Here is a 15,221-nt window from a genome sequence, read left to right as displayed (position 1 = left end):
GCGCAGGGTTGGCGTCCTCAGAGCATCCTGACAAAAAACATTGGCATGGAGGGGCCAGCTGCCAAAAGCGTAACTTGCCTTGCCTTGTATTTTGAAACAAAGCCTCTGAGGCCTTTTTGGGATATGCTGTTTGGTTTTTCTCAAGTAAGTGGAAAAATAAGAGATTCTTTGATGGTTTGACGTAACCTTGATCCAATTAAAGGCTAAGCGGAATGGAAGCAGGATTTCCTCCCATGCCCTTTCTCCATAGTAAAGGACCCCTGGACAGTTAAGTCCAGTCAAAGACGACTATGGGGTTGCGGTGCTCATCTCACTTTCAGGTCGAGGGAGCCAGCGTTTATCCGCAGACAGCTTTCTGGGTCATGTGGCCAGCAACAGGACATCGTGACGGAAACCAGAGCATATGAAAACACTGTTTACCTTCCCACTGCAGCGGTTCCTATTTATCTACTTGCAGTTTTTGGTGTACTTTCGAACTGCTAGGTTGGCAGGAGCTGGGACAGAGGAATGGGAGCTCACCCCACTGTGGGGATTCAAACCGCCAACCTTCTGATCTGACTCCACCATCTTCTACATGCAGAAGCCAATTGCATCCGCTGATGAAAGGACAACATCTTCCACTGCACCATAGCAGTTATGTTCTACCTCTACTGTTGGAGGCAGTGTGCTTTTGAATGCCAGTTCCTGGGAAGTGAAATTGGAGAGAGAGCACTGTTGCAATCAAGTCCTGTCTGCAGCCTTCCTGTTAGCTACTATAAGAACAGGATACTGGACTAGATGGGCCTTTGGCTTGACCCAGCTGGGCTTTCCTAAGGGCAGCAGGTCATATACACCACACCAGGGGCTACGTTGCTCCCCTCCAATATTTTTTTTGGGGGGTAAAAGGTAAAGGTAAAGGTACCCCTGCCCGTACGGGCCAGTCTTGACAGACTCTGGGGTTGTGCGCCCATCTCACTTAAGAGGCCAGGGGCCAGCGCTGTCCGGAGACACTTCCGGGTCACGTGGCCAGCGTGACATCGCTGCTCTGGCCAGAGCCAGAGCCAGAGCCAGAGCCGCACACGGAAACGCCGTTTACCTTCCCGCTGGTAAGCGGTCCCTATTTATCTACTTGCACCCGGAGGTGCTTTCGAACTGCTAGGTTGGCAGGCGCTGGGACCGAGCAGCGGGAGCGCACCCCGCCGCAGGGATTCGAACCGCCGACCTTTCGATCGGCAAGCCCTAGGCGCTGAGGCTTTAACCCACAGCGCCACCTGCGTCCCTGATGTTTCAAACAATCAAGGGATAGTGGAGGCCAAGTGTGGAGCTGAGCGTGGCTTGGCTTCCATGGCCAGCTCCTGCTGCTGTTAACCCTATAAATTGGCAGCTGGTGGCTCCTGGGCCAAACTGTGCTCTCCACTGCCAACCTTTGAGGCAAAAGAGATGTGTGGCCAATGAGAAGCACCTGCTCCAAAAGGAGTTGGGCAGAAGTTGTCGCCTTGGCCTGCCGCTGCCCCCACTCCCTTCTCAAAGCGGTCCTCCAGTAAAACGGCTTGCTGACTAGGGCCACAGAAGAGCAATTCCTCTGAGTCTTTTACATCAGGCATCCACAGAGGAAAATCCGGCATTGGGAGAGCCTCGTAAAGTTTTAAAGCTTGACAGTCATCTCCTTACATACAGTGGCATTTGAACAGAAGATGTACCAACAGCACCACCTTGTGTCGTTCTGAAATATTGCACCCACTCAAAAATGAGGGTTAAAACAAGCGAACAAACAAATACGGAGCAGGCAGTTTTTCCTATGCCAGATCCTAACAAATAGCCAGCTAGGAATCTGCATCAGGATATTGCTACTGTCAATAAAACAATTATTTAAGAAAAGGCATTCTTGAAACACTGGGCTGAACAATTTTTTGTGAGCTTCTTCCAGGCTCAAGTTTGTGTCTGCTTTTCTTCTGGGACCTTTCCCTGCCTATTCCCTTGATGGTTGCCTCAACTGCCTCCTCTGCTTGCATATATGTTCCTGTTCTTCCAAAACTGCTGTGAGCTTGGAGAATCTGTGATGGGAGCAAGAACAGAGACTTCCTGGTTAAAAAGGAAGGAGGCAGCAAGGGAAACAGAGAAACAGAGAGAGAGTTGGTGGTGGGGAGTTTATATTTTAAATGTTGCTAGACTACAAATTATTATTGCATTTATGGTCCACCTTTTTATTCCAGGAGTTCAAGGTGAGGTAGGTGTAGGGAGAGTGACAGAGAGAGAGCAGAAGAGAAAGACTGGCCCAAAGTCATCCAGTAAGCTTTGTGACTGAACAGGAATTTGAACTCTGTTCTCCCTGGCCCTAGTACAACCCTCTAACCACCACACCAAACTGGTTCTTCAGTGCCATGTCAACCCTGACCACTGGCCAGCTGGAGAGTGCTTGGTGCTGTACGAACGTGGAAAATGTCCTCATCAGGTTGCATGGTGAGAGGAAAGTGCAGTCACAGTGAGCCACAAAGGGCCACTGATATAAATCATCTATCTTAAACAATAAGGTATTTATGACAGAAATTGCCTTGTTTCCAGAAATACCTTTAAAAAGAAATACAAATAAACCTAAAGTTGTCAAATAGTAGACAAATTCTGAGTTCCTTTAGTAGGTGGAATCTAGGTCATGATGGTTTATAATGGCCCAATTGAATTTTAGTCCATATGTGTCTAGTTTCCTTTTCATCAGAAATAAGATGAGATGTCCACTCCTTAACACAATAACTTTAATTTTTATTCTTCTTCCACCCATGCCAAAGAATTTCAGTTCTCAGCTGAGGGACATTGCTTACAAAAGGAGAACAGAGACATGTTTTAAAAAATAATAATCATGTATTAATCTCTGTTATGATTGTAAGGGGAGGTTATATAAAACTGATAGATTAAAGCAAGATTCGCTTGCATAAATGCAGTTAACTGCGCTTCAATCTGCTACAGAGGCAACCCTGCAGATTATCACAGGCCGGGGTCAGCTTGCAGTCCCAGATCACATTGTAATGCTACCCTATCCATGAAGCATTGTTACCTCTAAATGACTGACCAGCAAATGTATGGTCAAGATGAGGCACACTGACGGTTGTGGCATAATACCAACCTGGAACTGGTATTATTGGGGATACAGGCAGGTTATGCTTCTAAATATTTAGCACCAACCTGTGCCCTGTTGAAGATGCTTTACCCTGAGAGGTCATTTCTGTTGTGCAGAGGAAAGCTTAAACACATTGCAGGATTCCCAAAAGATAGACCAGAGGCAATTGTATTTCATCTGGCAGAGTTTTACTGCCACTGAAGGCAAATGAGCATAACGGTCACAAATCCAAATACATTCAGGATTGCTACTGTCCATAAGAAATCCAGTTGCATCAGACTTATCTTAAACTTAACAAGAACTTATAATAAGACTAAACCTTAACACTATAGCATACAGAACAGAACACCACACCAGAACAAAGAGTTAGAAAGAGAAAGTGTGAAACCCAGGCTCCTCCTGGCCTGACTATTATAGTCAGCATGACCTTGACACAAAGTATAACAGAACCAGTTTAAACCAGCTGTACTCAGCTTCCCGGAAGGAATAACCCAAACAAGAGCCTTCTGCTTGCTTCTTTCACATAGAAAGAAACCTTCCAGAACCCTCTTGAACTAAGCAGAACAGGAAAGACCTCTACACACCAAATCAATACTTTCTGTACTAAGAAATGCAAACTGACAATTTCGTCTCTGTCTGACCCTTGGAACTTTCTCCAGGCCATTAGTCCTCTCCCCAGGCCACAGATAGGAAAGGCACAGAAGGGCATATTCAACTCCTGGGGCCTGAGGTTTCCCACCCCTGCTGCATAGAGAGGTGTGGTTAATTGAAGTGATGTATATTGAATAAATCTCCAATAAGCCACAAAGGAAATCTTAAGAAAATCAGCCCTGAGTGCTCACTGGAAGGACAGATCCTGAAGCTGAGACTCCAATACTTTGGCCACCTCATGAGAAGAGAAGACTCCCTGGAAAAGACCCTGATGTTGGAAAAGAATGAGGGCACAAGGAGAAGGGGGCAACAGAGGACGAGATGGTTGGACAGTGTTCTCAAAGCTACCAGCATGAGTTTGACTAAACTGCGGGAGGCAGTGGAAGACAGGAGTGCCTGGCGTGCTCTGGTCCATGGGGTCACGAAGAGTCGGACACGACTAAACGACTAAACAACAACAAAGCCACAAAACTCACTGGAAAATATTGATGTCAGCCATTCTCTCTTGACTGACCTACATCCCAGGGTTGTTGTGGGACTAAGATGGGTGACATGTTCATTCCTCCGCTCTTCAAAAACAGGCAGGGCTTTTAAATACTGTAAATAAATAAAGACACACATTAAGTGAATATATTTTTTAAAAGAACTAATCTTAATTTGCTCATCAAGAAAATATAATGTATGAACACATCCCGTTGAAATCAGTGGGACTTAAGGTTTCAGTTAAATAAATTGATTCCAAAATTAAAATTCCTGAAATGTAAGGATTTACAATAGCCCTCAAATGGTGCTTCGGGCACTTCGTTGCACAAATTTTGCACCTGCACTAGAGAAAAAAAAGGCAATTTACTTGTGGTAAGATTCTGCAAAAAGTGAAGGTGAGTATTATGGTACCTATTTATTTATTATGATTAAATATAAAGATATTATAAGGCAAATAAATGCTGGACTTAAATTGGTTCCTATGAAAAACAGGCATGTACACAGATCTACATCAATATCGTATCAGGAGTAAAGCTGAAATTAACCTGTTCCTCTGTGCCATGGTCCCAGTGGAAATTCCTCTCCAGAACTTACTGTTTGTATTGCTATTTGCGCTGATTACAGTGGTACCCTGGGTTACATACACTTCAGGTTACATACACTTCAGGTTACAGACTCTGCTAACCCAGAAATAGTACCTCGGGTTAAGAACTTTGCTTCAGGATAAGAACAGAAATTGTGCTCCGGCGGCGTGGCGGCTGCAGGAGGCCCTATTAGCTAAAGTGGTGCTTCAGGTTAAGAACAGTTTCAGGTTAAGAACAGACCTCCAAAACGAATTAAGTACTTAACCCAAGGTACCACTGTATTCTTCCTCCCTTCTGGAGGAATTAGCAGTTTCCAGGGGGGCATAACATGTGTTTGTGTTAATTCCCTGCTCCTCCCTATGCACTGCGCTCCCCAATATGCTAGGTTGGGTTTTGTTTTTTTAAAAAAAAAGATATGTAATTGCAATTGCACTTTCAATGCATAGTTTGGTCCTGATTCACAATGAAACCCTATTGTTTTTTCCCCCTTGCGAGCCTTTTTTTGTGGCTAAGTCTGGCTGGATTGTGCTCTGCATATCCACGGGGTGGCAGTGCTGTGCTAATCATCTACGACAATGTTGTTGTGGGTTTTTTTACAACTACTGTATTTGTTTTGTTATTATTATTTAGCACAATGTGCTTTTATTTTAAAAAAATTCACCAGCTTCATCCTCTGTAGGAGTTATTGAATGAGTAGTCCCATTTTACAAGTGGCAGACTTGACCGTGGAGGAGAATGACTTGGTTACATGGAATAACATTCGAATCTGATCTGATGCAGCGTGTGTCACCCTTTGTGCATTAGGGTGTGTCCAGATAGCAGCCTGGTTTTTGTGCAGAAGCACTAACACAGATGCAGCATACAGATTTACGGCTCCCAAGTTGCAACCCCCAATCCCGCCTGTACCTTTCAGCCTCTTACTGAATCAGGAGATGGGGCAGCTACAGTTTTTATGTGTGTCTCTCCCCACCCCGAATAATTTTGTCTCTCTTCTCTGGTGTGACCTGGCAACCTTAAGGCACCAACTAGCACAGGATTTCTGTTCAACTGAACCTGCCTTGTACAGAATGAGACCAATAGTTCATGTAGCTCAGTATTACCTCCACCACCTGGCTGGGGGCAGGAGTATTTTACAGCCTAACAGTAAGAGCTGTTTGACAGTTGAACAGACTCCCTCAGAAGGTGATGAACACTCCTTCCTTGCAGGTTTTTAAGCAGAGGTTGCGATGGTCATCGGTTGTTATGTACTGAGTTGAATAGGATCCAACATGCAGCAGTCTGATTGGTCCTAGAACAATAGGATCCAAAATGCAGCAGTCTGATTGGTCCTAGAACAATAGGATTCAGAATGCAGCAGTCTGATTGGTCCTAGAACAATGCAGCAGTATGATTGGTCCGCAGGAGCCACCCAATCCAGCTCCAGGTGGAATTGAATCCACAATCTGATTGGCCTACAGGAGAATCCTGGAATTAACCAATCACGTGCAGCCCATTGTGTAAATAATGTATATAAAGCAGATACTGTGGGGGAACTTCCATTCCTCCTCACCACTATGAGCGGAATAAAGAGCATGAAATCCACTCTCGATTCCGAGTATATTTCATCGGTCATAGAAGCTTTAATTGAGATTCCTGCAGTGCAGGGGGTTGGACTAGATGTCCCTCGGAATCCAGCTAACGGAGTGAAGCCGCGTCGCCATGAGCGGAGAGCGCCGATTCCTTCCTGCAATTGGAATTTGACCACAGCACCCGTGAGTAAGATCGAAAAAGTAACGGGACACTAAATAAGAAATTCGGCTGAAAACGGGAAAGGCATAAATTAAGGAAGTCTGCCTCCCCGGAACTGCAGGAGAGACAAAGCAACGAAAATCAAGCTGCATTTGAAGGGAACCTTTCTATTTTTTTAAGCTGTCAAACTGACATCGGACTTAAAATTTCCCCCCAGATTGGCAGGAGAAGGGGGGAAAGGATTGGGACGTTGCCAACCTGCTGGAAAATTATTGGAAAATTAAGATCTTCCATTGCCAAATCCCCCTGGGTCGGGCTGCCCAAATAAGACACCGGGACGTGGACTGTCAAACTTTGCGAAGTGGGGGTTTGTTTGTAACAAAGTTACCGGACCTTAGATTTACCCTGTTGCATTTTGGCCACATAGAAGATAGAGACATTACAGTTTGGATATTGGAAACTTTTGGCTACTGTTATACTTCCCTGCTTCTTTGCTTTTCTTTATCTTTGCCATTTGGATACAATTGAATGCTCCCTCTAGAGGGCTTTAAGTGAAACTGTTGCACTTGGGAAAGTAACAGTGGGATTTTCCACTTGGAAATCAACTCTGTGAAAACGACCTTGAGGATATGAGTGCCCCTACAGAAGAGATAGTAACAAGGCAGAAAGCAAAACAATCTCAGAAGAAAAGGGGCTCTATATCAGGAACTGTTCCAGCTGCACAGGAAAAAACACCAGCTTCTATGGATCCTATGACTCAGGCACTACTTAAAATAAATCAATCCCTGGAAGCATTGACAAAGCTATCGACAGAGAATTCTAAAAAATTAACAGAGTTGACAACAAGATTGGATGTGAATACAGCTAGTGTTAAATCTAACACAGATTCTATAAATAGATTAATCCAGGAAAATTCAGAAACACGAAAGATTGCAGAAAGTGCAAAAACAACGGCTGAAGAGACAAGGGAAAAGTTTGGGCCTATTATTAAAAAAGTGAATGAGCATGATGCAGCCCTCTCCTTACTGGAACTTCAACGTAAAGAGAAGAACTTAAAACTTAGATTGGTGCCTGAAGGGGAAGGGGACAACCTTGTGCAATTTCTCACAGAGAACATTATAGCTTTTTGGCAGGAGGAATGGGAGGAAGAGGATGAATTTGAGATAACATCAGCCTTTCGATTGGGTAGAAAGCAGGATAAAAAACCAAGGGATTGTCTAATTACATTGAGATCAAAAGAAGAAAGAGATAAAATATTGAATCTACATTATCAAAAGGCATTGGTGATACAAAATTGTCAGATACAGATTTTTAAGGACATTCCCAAATACATTTTAGAGGTGAGAACATATTACAAAAGCCTAGCAGATCTGCTGAAGAAAAACACCATACCATTCAGATGGGAGTTTCCACAAGGATTGTCCTTTAACTTTAAAGGAAGGAAGATTAAAATAAAAACAATTCAGGACAAAGAACAATTTCTGGAGAGATACCTGGAGGATTTGCAGAAAGGAACTGTGGAGGAGAGGGAACCACCTGATATAGCAAATTTGTCATTTGGACTTTTACCACCACCATCGGAGGAAGAGCAGAAGCTTGGAGCAGTTGGAGGAACAGCTACTTAAATACAAAATGTCTCTGCAACTCCTTAGTTGGAACTGTAACGGTTTGAACCTTCCTCGGAAAAGACGACAGGTTTTTCACATTTTGAAGAAAGAACAATTAGATATAATATGTTTGCAAGAAACCCATATTGCCAGGATACATAGGAAATTACTGATAAATAAGAGACTTGGTCAAGAATTTATCTCATCAGACAAAGTAAAGAAAAGAGGTGTGGTGATCTATGCAAAGGAAAAATTGGCTCCAAAATTGATATTTAAAGATGAACAAGGAAGATACCTGGCAATTGAAGTACAAATTCAAGGAGAAAAGATACTAATTGTGGGAGTTTATGCCCCAAATGAAGGGAAGGCCGAATTCTTTAGGAAGTTGCATGAGACATTAGTTGACTTTTTAGACTATAAAATCCTAATGATGGGAGACATGAATGGAGTTGTCTCAACAAACATGGATAAAGCACAGAGACAAGTGATTTCAAAAGAAGGGAGACTACCAAAGATCTTTTTCGAAATGACTGAAACAATGGACTTGATTGATATTTGGAGAACAAAGAATCCTCTAGAGAGAGAGGGAACTTTTTTCTCTGAAGCAAAAATGACATGGACAAGAATAGACCAAATTTGGATTTCTAGCAGTCTGGCGTCAAGAACAAAAAAAGTAGAAATATGTCCAAAAACGTGCTCCGACCATAATGCGGTGAAGATGGAGATGAAACTAACAACAACTGGATCCTTTAGATGGAGAATGAATGACACCCTATTCAAGGATGAAGAGATCCACAAGAAGGCCCTTAAAACATTAAAAGATTACTTTGAGATCAACAGGAAAACAGATGTGGAAAAAAGAATAATCTGGGACGCAAGTAAAGCCGTGATGCGAGGTTTCCTAATTCAACAAAATTCTATAAAGAGGAAGCAACAAAATGAGAAGAAGGAAAAATTTTTAGAAAAAATAAAAGAAGGAGAGAAGAAGTTGAGGTCCAAACCAAAGTCCCATGAGATTTTGAGAGAAATAAAGTTTCATCAGATGCAGTACATGGAGCTCATGAACCAACAAATAGAATGGAAGATAAAGCAAATGAGACAAAGAACTTTTGAATCAGCGGATAAATGTGGGAAACTTCTGTCATGGCAATTGAAAAAAAGGCAGAAAATGAATACTGTAACAAGTCTAGAAATGGATGGAAAAATTATCCACAAACCCAATGAGATAAACAATTGTTTTCAAAGTTTTTTTAAGAAATTATACGCACAAGGGCCAATTAACGAACAAGAAATAGAAGAATTCATCAGAAAATACGGTTTACCAAAAATTCCAGAACAAAGTAAAAGGATCTTAAATGAGGAAATAACAGAACAAGAAATAGAGGGTGCCATTCAAAATATGAAATTGGGAAAATCACCAGGACCAGACGGCCTGACGGCCAAATACTACAAAATGTTGAAAGAACAGCTGATACAACCATTGAAGGAAGTTTCCAATGAAATTTTGAAGGGGAAAAAGGCACCTGAATCGTGGAAAGAGGCTTTCATCTCACTTATACCGAAAACAGAGACTGAGAAGAACCAGGTCAAAAACTACCGCCCTATATCTTTACTCAATGTGGATTATAAAATTTTTGCAGACATTTTGGCAAAAAGATTGAAAAGAGTGTTGGCAGAAGAGATTCATAAGGACCAAACAGGCTTTCTCCCAGGTAGACATATGTCAGACAATGTGAGGAACATTATAGACATTCTGGAGCTGCTGGACGTTGACATTAACAGGAAAGCAGTTTTGATTTTTGTGGATGCGGAGAAAGCCTTTGACAACATTTGTTGGACTTTTATGAAAAAGAATCTCCAAGGGATGGGGGTAGGCCAAGGTTTTGAAAACGGTATAGGTGCAATATATTCTCAACAAAAGGCCAAATTAATTGTAAATAACGTGGTAACAGAAGAAATACCTATAGAAAAAGGTACACGACAGGGTTGCCCAATATCCCCTTTGCTTTTTATATCAGTCCTGGAGGTTTTGTTAAATATGATCAGAAAGGACCAGTTGGTTAAAGGAGTTCAGGTCGGAGTTAGACATTACAAATTAAGAGCATTTGCAGATGATCTAGTATTGACTTTGCAACAGCCAGACACTAGTACTAAAAGAGTATTAGAACTAATTGAAATATTTGGTCGAGTAGCAGGTTTTAAATTGAATAGACAAAAAACGAAAGTGTTGGAAAAAAATTTAACAATGGAAGAAAGAGTTTTCAGAATGAAACAGGCTTGGAAATAACAAAAAGGGTAAAATACCTGGGGGTAAACTTAACATCCAAGAATGTGAACTTATTTAAGGATAATTATGAAAAATGTTGGTCAGAAGTTAAAAAGGATCTGGAAATATGGTCAAGGTTGAAACTTTCCTTGTTAGGCCGAATCGCTACTATTAAGATGAATGTATTGCCTAGAATGCTGTTCTTATTCCAGACGTTGCAGATTGTGGACAAGATGGACTGTTTCAAGAGGTGGCAGAAAGACATATCAAAATTTGTCTGGCAGGGCAAAAAGCCCAGAATTAAATTTAAGATTTTAACTGATGCAAAGGATAGAGGGGGGTTTGCCCTGCCGGACTTAAGACTTTATTATGAATCAGCAGCTTTCTGCTGGTTGAAACACTGGCTACTTCTTGAGAACACTGACATTTTGGATCTGGAAGGGTACGACAATAGTTTTGGTTGGCATGCATACTTATGGTACGACAAGGTAAAGGTGTATAAAAGCTTTAAAAACCATATTGTAAGGAAAGCATTGTATAACGTTTGGATTAGATACAAAGATTTGTTGGAAAGTAAAACCCCTAGGTGGGTGTCACCAATGGAAGCTAGGGAAGTAAAAAAGCTTAATATGGATTCTAAATGGCCAAAATATCATGAGATTTTAGAATACGATGGCGAAAGGGTAAAACTTCAGAGTTATGAGAAATTAAAGCCTAAGGTTCGAGACTGGTTGCATTACCATCAGATAAATGAGACGTTTAAACAGGACAGGAAAATAGGATTTCAGAAAGAGAAGTCAAAACTAGAAACAGAATTGTTGGAACCCAATACCAAGAACTTATCAAAAATGTATAACTTGCTGTTAAAATGGAATACACAGGATGAAATGGTGAAATCAGCTATGATTAAATGGGCACAAGATATCGGTCATGATATTATGTTTGCTGACTGGGAACAGTTATGGACCACCGGTATTAAATTTACTGCATGTAATGCCTTAAAAGAAAATATTATGAAAATGATCTACCGGTGGTACATGACCCCAGTCAAGCTTGCAAAAATATATCATTTGCCTAATAATAAGTGTTGGAAATGTAATGAGACTGAAGGCACTTTCTACCACCTTTGGTGGACCTGCCCAAAGGTTAAAGCTTTCTGGGAAATGATCTATAATGAAATTAAGAAGGTCCTTAAGTGGACTTTTCCTAAGAAACCAGAGGCTTTCCTCTTGGGCATGGTGGGCCAAGTGGTGTCAAGGAAGGACAGGATTTTCTTTATGTATGCCACTACAGCAGCAAGAATTCTACTGGCAAAGTATTGGAAGACGCAAGAACTACCTACTCTGGAAGAATGGCAAACAAAGGTGATTGACTTTATGGGACTGGCCGAGATGACGGGCAGAATCCGGGACCAGGGGAAAGAGACAATGGAAGAGGACTGGAAGAAATTCAAAATATATCTTAAAAATAATTGTAAAATTGAGGAGTGTTAAGATGTCAGGGGGTAAGAAGTAAAGAATTGCAGCAGTAAACAGAAAATTTAAGAATTTCTTTTTATGAAAGGGAATTAGGACAATGGACCTAAGGGTTGCTAAAGAACCATTAAACAAGGATGCAGGGATGGGGAGGTATGGGGAAGTCAAAGAAAGAAGGGTATGAACTGATGAGTTTGAAGTTGTACTGCTTTATATTGTGCTTTATTATTTGTGTGGAAAATTAATAAAAATTATTATAAAAAAAAAAAAATAGATGTCCCTCGGAATCCCTTCCAACTCTACCATTCTACGATTCTAACCTGGAGATGCTGAGAATTGGATATGGGACCTCCTGAATGCAATACCGTCCCGCTGGGCTATGGCTCATGAAGCTTTTGAGGTATTTTAAAGGAAATTCACCAAAATCTACACTCCTGACATGGGCTGTCATACATCCAGATTTTCCCAGACATTTCAGCAATTTTCATCTGGACAGTTTCCAATGGTTAAATCACGGCTACGTCCAGGATGTATGGTAGCCCTAACCACTTGCAATTATCATTGCAAAATTTATTATGAGAACCAGCAGGGTCCCCATCTGGCTTGTGGCTATAGGGTGGTGGTGGTGGTTCAGTGTGGCTGATGTTCTCAAGGCAACATTAATGGACCTAGATGTTCCAAACTGTAGACAGTTAAAATTAGCAACATAGCCTTTTGACAATAACATTAAAACACTTTCAATGTGCCTCCCTCCCGGACTTGATTAAAATTAATTGTGGCAGGTGGAATTCAAGCAAACAAGCAATGTTGCCCACAAAATGACATCTCTCTCTCTTTTTTTTTCTGGAAGCCTACATTATTTTCACTTTATAAATCAGACTTTTTAAAAACACACCAAGCCTGCCTCAAGGCGAACATTAAGTGGTGGAAGTGCAATCCTACCAGCTTAAATGGGTTTGGGCTCTAATGTGAATGGTAGAAGCTTTCCCGTGCTCCCCAGATCACAGAGCCTGGGGCCATCATGAGCCAGCACACAAGAAGGGCCATGACTGCTGTGACCTTCGCAAGAGACAACTGGGTGGTAAGTTTTCTGCTTACCCAGAGTGCATGCAAGGGGAAGGCGCTGGAGTACGAAGGCCATTAAATTCAAAGATCAGGTGGCAATCAATGGGGTGAAAGTAGTCCCTTTTCAAAGTGAGGCCAAGAACTAAACCATCACAATAAAACAATCTGCGCATGCAGTAGAATCACAGGGTGAAATTATTCCTGGAATGTACTATTCAGATTGGAGGGGAATTTTTTATCAGCGGGTGTCAGGGTGGGGGTGGGGGAGAAGCCTCATGTCAAAATGCTTCCGTGTAATGTGCACACTCAAAACCAGCATGTTCTGAAACAGGATGCAGGCTAGCCTTTTCCACATCATGCTGGTTTTGCATGTATCTGTACAGTGCATAAATGAACTTTCAAACATTTCATTCCCCCATTCACATTCTGAAGTGGTACTTACTGTCCAGCATCAAGATGCATCATGTGAATCTGCGGATCAGGTAGCTCAACTCTAAAGTCATTTCCTAGGTTACAGGAGCAGCATGGCTGTGGTCCCCAGTGATACAGCAGCTCCCAAAGCTACCCCAATAATGAGGGATAAAGTGAAAAGCCACGTACCATACAAGGATGGCATGACTACATTAGGGAAACTAACTGTGGGTATGCTCTCACATCTATTAAGGCTGCAGCTAATCCAAAATTTAATGATGTTTTAAAAATATTTTTCACTGGACTCCTGCGTCCCTATAACCATGTGAACTCTTTTCATTCATTTTACCATTCCTGATTATTCTGGTTTTTCCAGTTAAAAATGCCTATTTATTCATTTATATATTCTGCTTCCTCCCCAGTTCCTTCTTTTTAGGGAATTTTCACCATATTCTTAACTAAATAACAGAGTCCTGCTTTTACAGTGTGTGTTTTAGACTAACAAATGCCTCACTCCAACAGCACCCGTGGCTGGGAATGAAGAGAAGGATTCAAATTAAGAGAATATGACATTACAGATCCAGCTGTCCTTCACTTTATCTTAACTGAGGCTTTTGTGCTTTCCTTTGGGGCATGGCAGGAGTGTCCCCATGACATGCAGTTGTCGTATTTTATGGCGAAGTGTGGTTTAGGAAATTTTGCTTGTAACGTGGTTTTACAAACGTTGTTAGCTGCTCTGTGTGCAGAAGAGTACAATGCAATAAAATAAATTGCCTCCACCTTCAAATTCAGTTCTGCTCTACTGTAATATTTTCTTTCCTCCCACCTATCCCCTGAGGCTGACAAGATGAGGAGGAGGACAAGAAGGTGTAACTTTCAGCATTGCATGGGAGAGGGAACTTCAGGAGAGGCCTGCTTTTTCTCTCAGCCCTTCAAACTGCCTCTTCTGCACAAATATGAAATGGACAAGAATGCCAATGTCCTCTGCAGCCAGCCACCCAAATATACTCCGGATTGACCCGATTATTATTATTATTATTATTATTATTATTATTATTTTGAATTGCCTTTTACATGCACCTCAAGTCAATTTACAAATATGTCTAAGGCTAAGAATAGTTTTTAAAAGGGTGCAAAAAACCAGCTAAAGACAGCTGCTCATTTTGTGCTGTTTTTAAACCTAAAGCCAGTGCTTTTTTCCTTAAAAAATGTTTAGGGGTACTCTCATTTTCCTATTCATATTGGAATACTGACCCTCAATGAGGTCAGATTCACAAAATGTTTAGGGGTATGCTTACCCCTGCGTCCCCCCAGAAAAAAGCCCTGCATATGGCAGAGACCTTTCCATCCAGCTGGAAAAGCTAGTCGAAACAAAAAAATGTCTTCGACTGTTTCCAGAAAGTACGGATCATGGGTGCCCATCGTCTTTTGACAGAGATGCTGCCACTCTGTGAGCATGGGCGCCTGGACTGAAAGACCTGCCACGGAGCGGGCTTCCAATATTTTAAGGACGTAAAGGAAGAGCTCTCCTGCAAAACACAGCGACCTCCTGAGAATATGAAGGACAAGGCTGTCTCTCAAGGAACACTTCTCATTATCCCTAGAGCCAGCATCAAACATTTTTCCTGCGCGAGGCGAAGCAGCAAATGCACCCCTGCCTCCTGTGACTGTGCCCATGGCAGTTATTTTGGCACCCGAGGCCAAAAACCCCACAAGCCACCTTCCCCTTGGGTGGCGGTAAAAGTCGATAATAAATAAACGAACGAAGCAAGGCCCCAAATTAGCTCTCTGAGGCGGCCCTCTCCCTCTGCTTAACGGTAGAGCCGGCCCTGTCTGTGCCGCTTCCTCCGTACTCACAAA

Source organism: Podarcis cretensis, assembly GCF_951804945.1.
Source record: "Podarcis cretensis genome assembly, chromosome: 5".
Lineage (NCBI taxonomy): Eukaryota > Metazoa > Chordata > Lepidosauria > Squamata > Lacertidae > Podarcis > Podarcis cretensis.
Note: the sequence above shows the minus strand (reverse complement) of the source record.